Below are 7,794 nucleotides of genomic sequence, written 5' to 3'. Positions count from 1 at the left end.
CACCCAAGAAAGTGATAGTGATTCTATGAGGAGTCCAGATTTACCTGAAAGGGATCAGTTGGGAAGAGCTACGTGGAGCAGTCCCAAGGTTCTCACTTTATAAGTTCTGAGGCTCGAGTTTGCAGATGTTGGAGAATGATTGGGTTGAAACAAATCAAGCATGCTTGGTACTTTGCAGAAGGAGGACAGGTTGGTAGACTGCAGATAATGGACATGAGCAGTTTGCAAGGAGTAACGAGTTTCATTGGGCTAGCAGGTTCCTGTCATGTGGCAGGCCATCGGCATAGGGCTCGTCTGTTGGGTATCTACACAGATTGTGGTTGGCTTGATCAGGTGGGCATTTGACCTATAACAGGGCCCCATCGATGGGGCCAAGGTATTATCTTGCGTGCAGCACGGAGGCCAGTGATCAGCATCCATCTTGCCTCAGGTTTGGGCTGCATTGAGAGCAGCAGGGAGGCCAGGGATACTTCACAACACTCTCTGGAGCTTGAACACGCAGGTTAACAAAGGTCAGAGGATCTCTCGGGAGGCTTACTAAGAGTGCAAGCCCAAGAAAGCCATGAACTAAAATAGAGGACTGCTTGCCATAAACTGAATGGAGAAGTCCATGATTACAACATAAATAGGGAGAAGGGTGCCCAAAGCCAGTACCAAACCATAGGTTCTTGTTTGTAATCCCTTATTAATAACGATAGCCACCATTTTCGAAACCTGGCATAGGAGACAAACGCTGTAGAAGCAGCTAAATAGACGTAGCACGGACCACGAACTAAAATAGAGGACTAGTTGCCATAAACTGAATGGAGAAGCCCATGATTACGACACAAACATGGAGCAGGATACCCAAAGCCAGTACCAAACCATAGATTCCTGCCTGTAATCTCTTATTGATAACGTCAGCCACCATTTTTGAACCCTGGACACATCCATGCGACTCCTATTTATTGCTAGTCATAGTTGCATGAATCTCTTAACCTTGTTCTAGAGTTTCCATACCGGCATACAAGTCAAACGTAATATTTTCCGGCTCATTGATTTTTGCCTACACTTGTGCAACCTTGAATTTTTTGCTCTATTTTGATATAGGCATCCATACCATAGGCACCTCCTCGTGATGATGTTTAATCAGTAAACCAACACATGCCAACTCCTATAGATGGCTCAGAACTGTTACAACCTGGGAGAGAAGACTAAAAAGAACCATATGGATTCATTCTGTTGATATGGCAGGTCCGGAGGAGACAACAGCATGGAGTTGCTAGACCATAGTCAGGATCGGCGGACATACCTATGGTATGGATCAGCACCAATGGCTGCACAAAAACAGAGCATTAGATCTAAGGCTGCACAAGTGCTAGTACAAGGGCAGATGTGGCTTGGGTTGGTATGCAATGGAAAGGGGCAAGGATTGGGCCAGTAAAATGGACTTGAAGCAAGTCAGGCTCACGACAAGAGAGCCTGGGCTAGTGGCAGCTTGCCACATGGCCAGGCACAGCCTGCAAAGCCCAAACAAGGGAGAGAACTCTAGGATCACTCATCGAGACACTCCCCAGTTGCATACATTCAAAACAGTTTAGCGCTTCCTCACAAAGCCCATATTCAACATATGCTCCAATTATTGTAGTTCATAAGACTACCTTGTGAGCACAAGCCTGTCAAAATACATCGCTTGATCCCACAAGGAATCCAAACTTGGCATACACACCAGCCAAGTTGCTGCCAACAAAAGGACCTCTTTCCAATTTCAGTCTAGCATTCTCAAGGTGTGTTTCTTGGACTTTTACTATGGATCGGATGCTACCACAAGCTTTCAAGATGCAAATACATGTGACAGCAGTGGGAGGTACGCCCTCCACCCGCATCCATTTATACCATTACCACCACCGTCTGGTATCTTCTCCTCTTTCCCGCCCAAAACAGTTTACGGCTGTTTTGACTCAGATTGTGGCTAAAGAAGGTTGCCCTACACAGCCATACGGACTACAAAAGGAGTCAAAGCAGTCTAAAGACACTGCATATAGGCCCGCACGATGGATGGGTTGCCTAGATAGCCATTTGGGAGCTGTACGCAACCGAGATAGCGCAAACTGTTCAAAATATTCTCAGGCTGCAGTGGACCAACGGCATGATTCTGAACAGCGAACAGGAGGGATCACATGTTACCTTGGAAGGCTTGGGATTGGGACCTGAATGGAGCTCAACAACAGGTTGGTTCTGAAGACAGCTGTGAGGAGTTCTAGATTTACCAGAAAGGGATCAGTTGGGGTGTTGCTACAAGATCTTCTGAAGAAGAGTTTGGTAGACCTGCAACAGAAGTGGCATAGCAAAAGGCCATGCAGATAGAAAGTTGCCAGCACATGGGACCACAAGTCTGGGGCAGATTGCTGGTGGGGGTGATGAAGGGCAATCTGTAGGGTTGGTTGACCTAAAACTTGTCATTTATAGATTGGAAAGCCTGTTGGATCAGCCAGATCTATGCTCTTCCAGTAGGCCAGATTTGCACAGGGGTAGACCAAACCCTCCCCTATATAAAGACCCCAATTGGTACTACTGCAATACACCTGAGAAAGAGGAGCAAATGTATGGCTCACCGTTGGACTTCTGTCACTTGTACCCCTGTGCCAGGTGCATGGAGATATAGTGGCTAGACAAACAGTTGGGTCTTTGCCACTAGTTACCACCTCCAGAAGGGAGTTTTGAAAAGACAAAAACTCTGCGTCAAACAGCTAGAAGAGGTGCCATGTGTGCTGCAGCATTGGGAAGGGCAATAAAGGGCAATCAAATATCGATCAAATGCAGCATATAGTGCACCAATAAGGGCCACCAAACAGTAGCAATTGGCCATCTAAACCTGGCCAGATTTGACCAGCCGAAAATGGCTGCGAATTCACAGATCACCTACTGGGGGCCAGCCATGGCCTGCCTGCTGGGCCCTTTCTTGCACCTATAAATGCACCATTTCTGCCCCTTAGTTCACACATGCAGACACATTTTCAGTCACCATTTGGAGCTGCAGCAGGGCGCTTCTCTCCCACAGCTACTCCACTGGCGTATCCAGCAGTTCCCATGCAGCTGCTCATCTTCACGTTGCCCAGTTGCTGCACAGTTTCCTGAATCAGATTTGTCCCAAGTACGCTCAGCTTCTGCATCCATTGGGGATATCTCAGTCAGTTTTGTAGCAGCATAGCATCAGCTTGATACATTGATCTGTATCCATTTTGTATTCAGTTTTGTATCCATGTACAGTCAGTGATTAACATGCATTGTTTCCAGCTTTTGTAATCAGAAATAAGCATGTGTACAATGCATTAAAGACATCCGGTGTGCGATGTATTCTTTCTTCATGCATTCATTAACCCTTTGTTCATGGCATGGTAGAAGTCTCTGCATGTTATATTGGTATCAGAGCACCATGGCTCTTTTGGATCTGAAGAAGGGAGTCCCAGCATTCACAACGAGGCTTGGAACATCCTTCATGGATCTTGAAGCCTGCAGCAGGCACAAGAACGGGGATGTAGTCGGTAAAGAAGGGTAAATGGTTGTTTTCTATTTTGTCCCTGGACGAGTGGCAGCACACTACTCCATTAGCCTCTCTCTCCCTTCCTTCATTGCACATTGGGTTGGCTCCCTTCGTCACTCGTGTGCATTTATTAGAGCAGCAAAATGAGCGAGGATTTTTTTTGTCAGTAGTTGTTGCAACAATTGATGAGTCTAGCATCACCTTACATGGGCCCGTCCAATGTTGTAGCTTTCATTCGAGTGCTCAAGGAGCAAAATTGACTCCTTTCCAAGTAGCTCCTGATCTAGCATGAGATCCAAAATGAGCCTGGGCAGGCAAAGAAGAAAAAGGAAGAAGCTATGGCATTGAACTGTTTTCATCTCCTGTTGGAACAAGACCGCCGCCTTAAGGAAGCTGTGCATCAAGCCCACATCATGTAGAGTTGGCAGCATTGGAGGATTAGCAGTTATGAGACCCAGAAGCAATGCTTTTACAGCATCAACAGTCTGAAGTCCGTCCACCTGCCTATTAGTAACTGCTAGCACGGGTTCATCGTTCACTCAGGGATCTTCTGGTCCAGGTCATAGTGTAGTGGACTATCCTTCAGCAGCACTCACAGGCAGTTCTACATCCTCCTCCACCCATGAGCGTTCAGGATCCCACCACAAGGATCCTCAATTTCCTCAGTTCTCATGGGTCTTCCATCGTTTGGGACATCTAGGCCCATGAGATTCATTGACGATGAGTCTCTTGGGTCTACCATGCTTAGTCAACTGTAACTGTTTTGATCCCTATGACTCACATTGTACCTCCTTAATATCAGGACTTTTCAAGTGGCTTAGTTTCTGGTCCCATTGGGTTTAAATCTTTGCAAGAGGGTTGACTCAGCCTTCAGGATCAATTGCATTGCAAGAGGCAATACCTCACAATGAGTGTATCACTTGCATGTGTCAGCAATGCAGAGGAGTCACATTCACATTGGTATCAGAGGTCTATCCTTGACGGCTTTCAAGGAATCATCAACCTCCATATTGCTAACAGCGGCAACTGTTGTTGCAACTCTCACTTGCCTAGGGAATTGAGGAGGAAGGAACTCAGTGGATGGATCATCCTCCATACACAAGCACCACTACTGCAAGTGCCAGGGAGGAATTCTATGGAGGGATCCTCACTAGCTGCCAAGGAATCATACTCTGTCCTGTAGACTACAATCCTGCTATGCAAAACTTGGTTCTTGGATGCGCCTGTGATGAGAACAACAGAGACCTGCATCCCCAAAATTTCTCGAGAACTAGAAACAAACAATTTGTAGTTGAATGCACACAAAGATAAATAGAGCTCTTGGTTGATAACCTCCTAGGATGAATCAAGAATTATAATGGATTGTGAAAATCATCTGTGTAGAGTATACCTCAAGGTATATGTCCCCCGTCGCTCGAAGAGTGGTTTGCTCTACACAGAGGTCCATTCCAAGCGGTGAAGCAAAGGCACCACCATCTCCATGACTTTGCATTGCACATTCTGCGTGTACTCATGAAGCCAGGTTTCACTGGCCTGTCGAAATAGTTCAGAGAGTTTTTTCCCCATGATGGCACGACGATTCATGTACCTGATAAGAAGCCTTGCTAGGTGCTTGTTATCCACCTGATTTGCTGAGAAAGCTTTGACAAGCCTCTCCATCAAACACGTTGATAGAAACGACATATCCTCACACCCACCAGTACCTCCTCGACAGCAGGAAGTTTGAATCAAACCCCTTTGAGCTTCTTCTGCCACCACGAGGATTCTAACAGGTCAGTGAATTGCAGTGAATGGGGCTGGAGTTTTTTGAGGAGCTGAAGGAAGAGCTTGCTTTCATCGTGAGCGAATCGACACACCTCTATATTATTCTGCTTTTCTTGCCTAGTGAAGCAAGGCTTCAAAGCCCTTGAGGACAACCAAGCACTCTTCCTAGCTCCAGAAGGCCATCTTGTACAAGAAGCCCTCCGTCTACTTAGCCAAGTTCTCTGCGCCTTACTAATGTGTTATTTCTAGGTAATCAGCAATGCAACGCAACATTGCGACATTGCTGATCCTCTTCCCTCCATTGTAGCAAAAATGCATGAGCATTCGAACGCCTGGTTTTTTTGTCTAGCGTCGTCGTCATCTTCTTGCAAATGATCCGCCACAACTTGCCTGGCGTTCCTAGAGAATTCGGTTCTCCTCCACGCTCGAATGATGTCGCTCGATTGTAAACCTTCACAATGCGTCCGCATCCACGCAGCACAATTCCCTGTCGACCAAACTCCCATCAAGTCATGCCCTAAAGCACCAAGAGAAAGAACGAAAAACAGTCCTTTAATCCTAAAGATGAAAAAGAATTGGCGAGAGGAACAAGGAGTGATCGGAGCACCAGAAGGTGCACTGAGTGTTCACCTAGACGTCCAAATCATAGGGAGGGTGCATTGTCGATGGAGCAAGGGTACTTTGGAAGCCAAGAGGAATCGGTGATGGCAAGTCAGGAGGATCCTCGAGGAGAGGGACGGTTATTTGACACTCTTTTAGCTTTTGTTAAACAGCAATAATCTAGAACCAATATGACACGTGGCTTCATGAGAGGGCAGATTTCCCTTTCATGTCATAATGCTACCTGCCTAACAAGTTGTTCTTGGAGAAGAGAATCGATTGATTTTATTTTAATTTCCCCCCACACCCATGTGTTTTTTGGCCTGCCCTGGTAGAAGGGAACACCTAGCGAAACAAGTAGAAACCATTGCCCACAATTGTGTCGTGCCCCCAGGCACCGTGGCCTTTCCTGGTGCTGCCGAGGAGTCCCCAGCTATCTTGCATCCAACTAGCCCGTCGTGGCGGTCTGCTGTTGCAAGGGGGAGTCTTTGGAGGCATGGCAAAGAAGGAAATCCGTGAGGATAAACTGTGAATCCTGGGGATATCGAGAGGGTAAGAGACGCGAGTACCTGGCAAGCAGCGCACCCTTCTCCGTTGGAAGCAATGCCAGAGGTCTTGTATGTAAAACGCCTGCTAAGGTGGCAGCCTTGGTTCCATTCTCTACCAACTCTCTCTCTCGTTTATTCCAAATTTCAAGAAGCTCCTGTGAGGGAGCGGTGCCGATAAGCCCAGGATGTATCAATCCAAGGAAACAAATGCCTGCGGGAAATTCAATGGAAAAAGCTTATTTCAGGGTGTGTCTCTTTGTAGGACTTCAAAGACTACAATTCAAGCCAGTAAGACTCGATTAAACACGAATGGTACCTGGAATGTAGGTGGGGGTCGTAGAGGCGATGGGTGCGGCAAAGGAGGTCTGCTTTTGCAAGGGGGAGTCTTTGGAGGCACAGCAAAGAACGAAATCCGTGAGGGTAGAGCAAAGGACCTCGACAGAATCTATTGGACTTCACAGAATCTCCCCGTTGTCCTAAACAAATCTAAAAGCACCAACCACCGCATAAAGAATTCGTTCGTCCCACTTCGTTTTTTATTCCTCCGCATTCCTCCGCCTCCAGACGGAATTCTACTCCGTGGACGCAAATATAGCCAGTGCAGCCTTTTCGCTTACGAAGTCGCAATCAAATCGCTTGCAAAGATGTAAGAAATCCGACGAAATCGTAATTCCAACGACGGCATTCCCTTCTCCGCCTGAGTGTCGACCACTATTGAGCGATCATGTTCGCAAACGCAACTTCCAAACTGCTTTCAATCCTTCACTGACTCGATAGAATTTGGAGGTGGGGGTCGTAGAGGCGATGGGTGCGGCAAAGGAGGCAGCAACTGGTGAGCAAGGAGGCAGTGACGGAGGGATGGCGGGTGTGAAGCGAGGTGAGGCGGAGGGAGAAGGGTGATGGAGAGGTTGAGAGGTAGCGCCATGGGGAAGGGAAGGCACCATGCAAGCAAGCCAGGCAACGTCGAAAGGAGCTGCATGTTGGAGTGGAGATTTTCTCAAGTAAAGGAAGAAAGAAAGGAGATGAGAGCAGTTAGCGTGGAGATTTTCTCAAGTAAAGGAAGAAAGAGAGGAGACGAGAGCAGAGCTGAATTAGTCTGCCACGCGCAGCTTTTCAAAAGTTTTCAAAGCTTTTGGGCTTTCAGAATTTAAAAAATCTAAGGGTGTATATTGTGCCATGTGGAAGCACAGGATTTCAGAATTTGAAAAAACGTCCTAGTGCTGGCCAAGTAAAAATGAGGTGGACCAAATTTTGAAAATACGTTTAATTTTGGACTGCTGTTGATTGGTTAGTGGATGTCTAGTGGTGATCAGCTCCAGTCATATGCTGGTTTATTGTGGGAAGGGGTGCCACGTGTAG

At 46.9% G+C, this 7,794-nt stretch overlaps 1 long non-coding RNA gene across 1 annotated transcript; it reads right to left on the bottom strand.

The window, feature by feature from the left end:
- Positions 1-2,996: 2,996 nt before the first annotated feature.
- On the bottom strand, positions 2,997-5,648 carry LOC147891002 (uncharacterized). Its single transcript, XR_015542561.1, has 2 exons — positions 4,914-5,648; positions 2,997-3,146 (listed from the first exon to the last, which is right to left on the bottom strand). It is a non-coding gene; the product is annotated as an uncharacterized LOC147891002 (long non-coding RNA).
- Positions 5,649-7,794: the final 2,146 nt, after the last annotated feature.

This window comes from Dipteris shenzhenensis, chromosome 18 (assembly GCF_047967505.1).
Source record: "Dipteris shenzhenensis isolate YYH24624 ecotype China chromosome 18, Dip_SZ_1.0, whole genome shotgun sequence".
Lineage (NCBI taxonomy): Eukaryota > Viridiplantae > Streptophyta > Polypodiopsida > Gleicheniales > Dipteridaceae > Dipteris > Dipteris shenzhenensis.
Note: the sequence above shows the minus strand (reverse complement) of the source record. Positions and strands in the feature narration are given on the sequence as shown.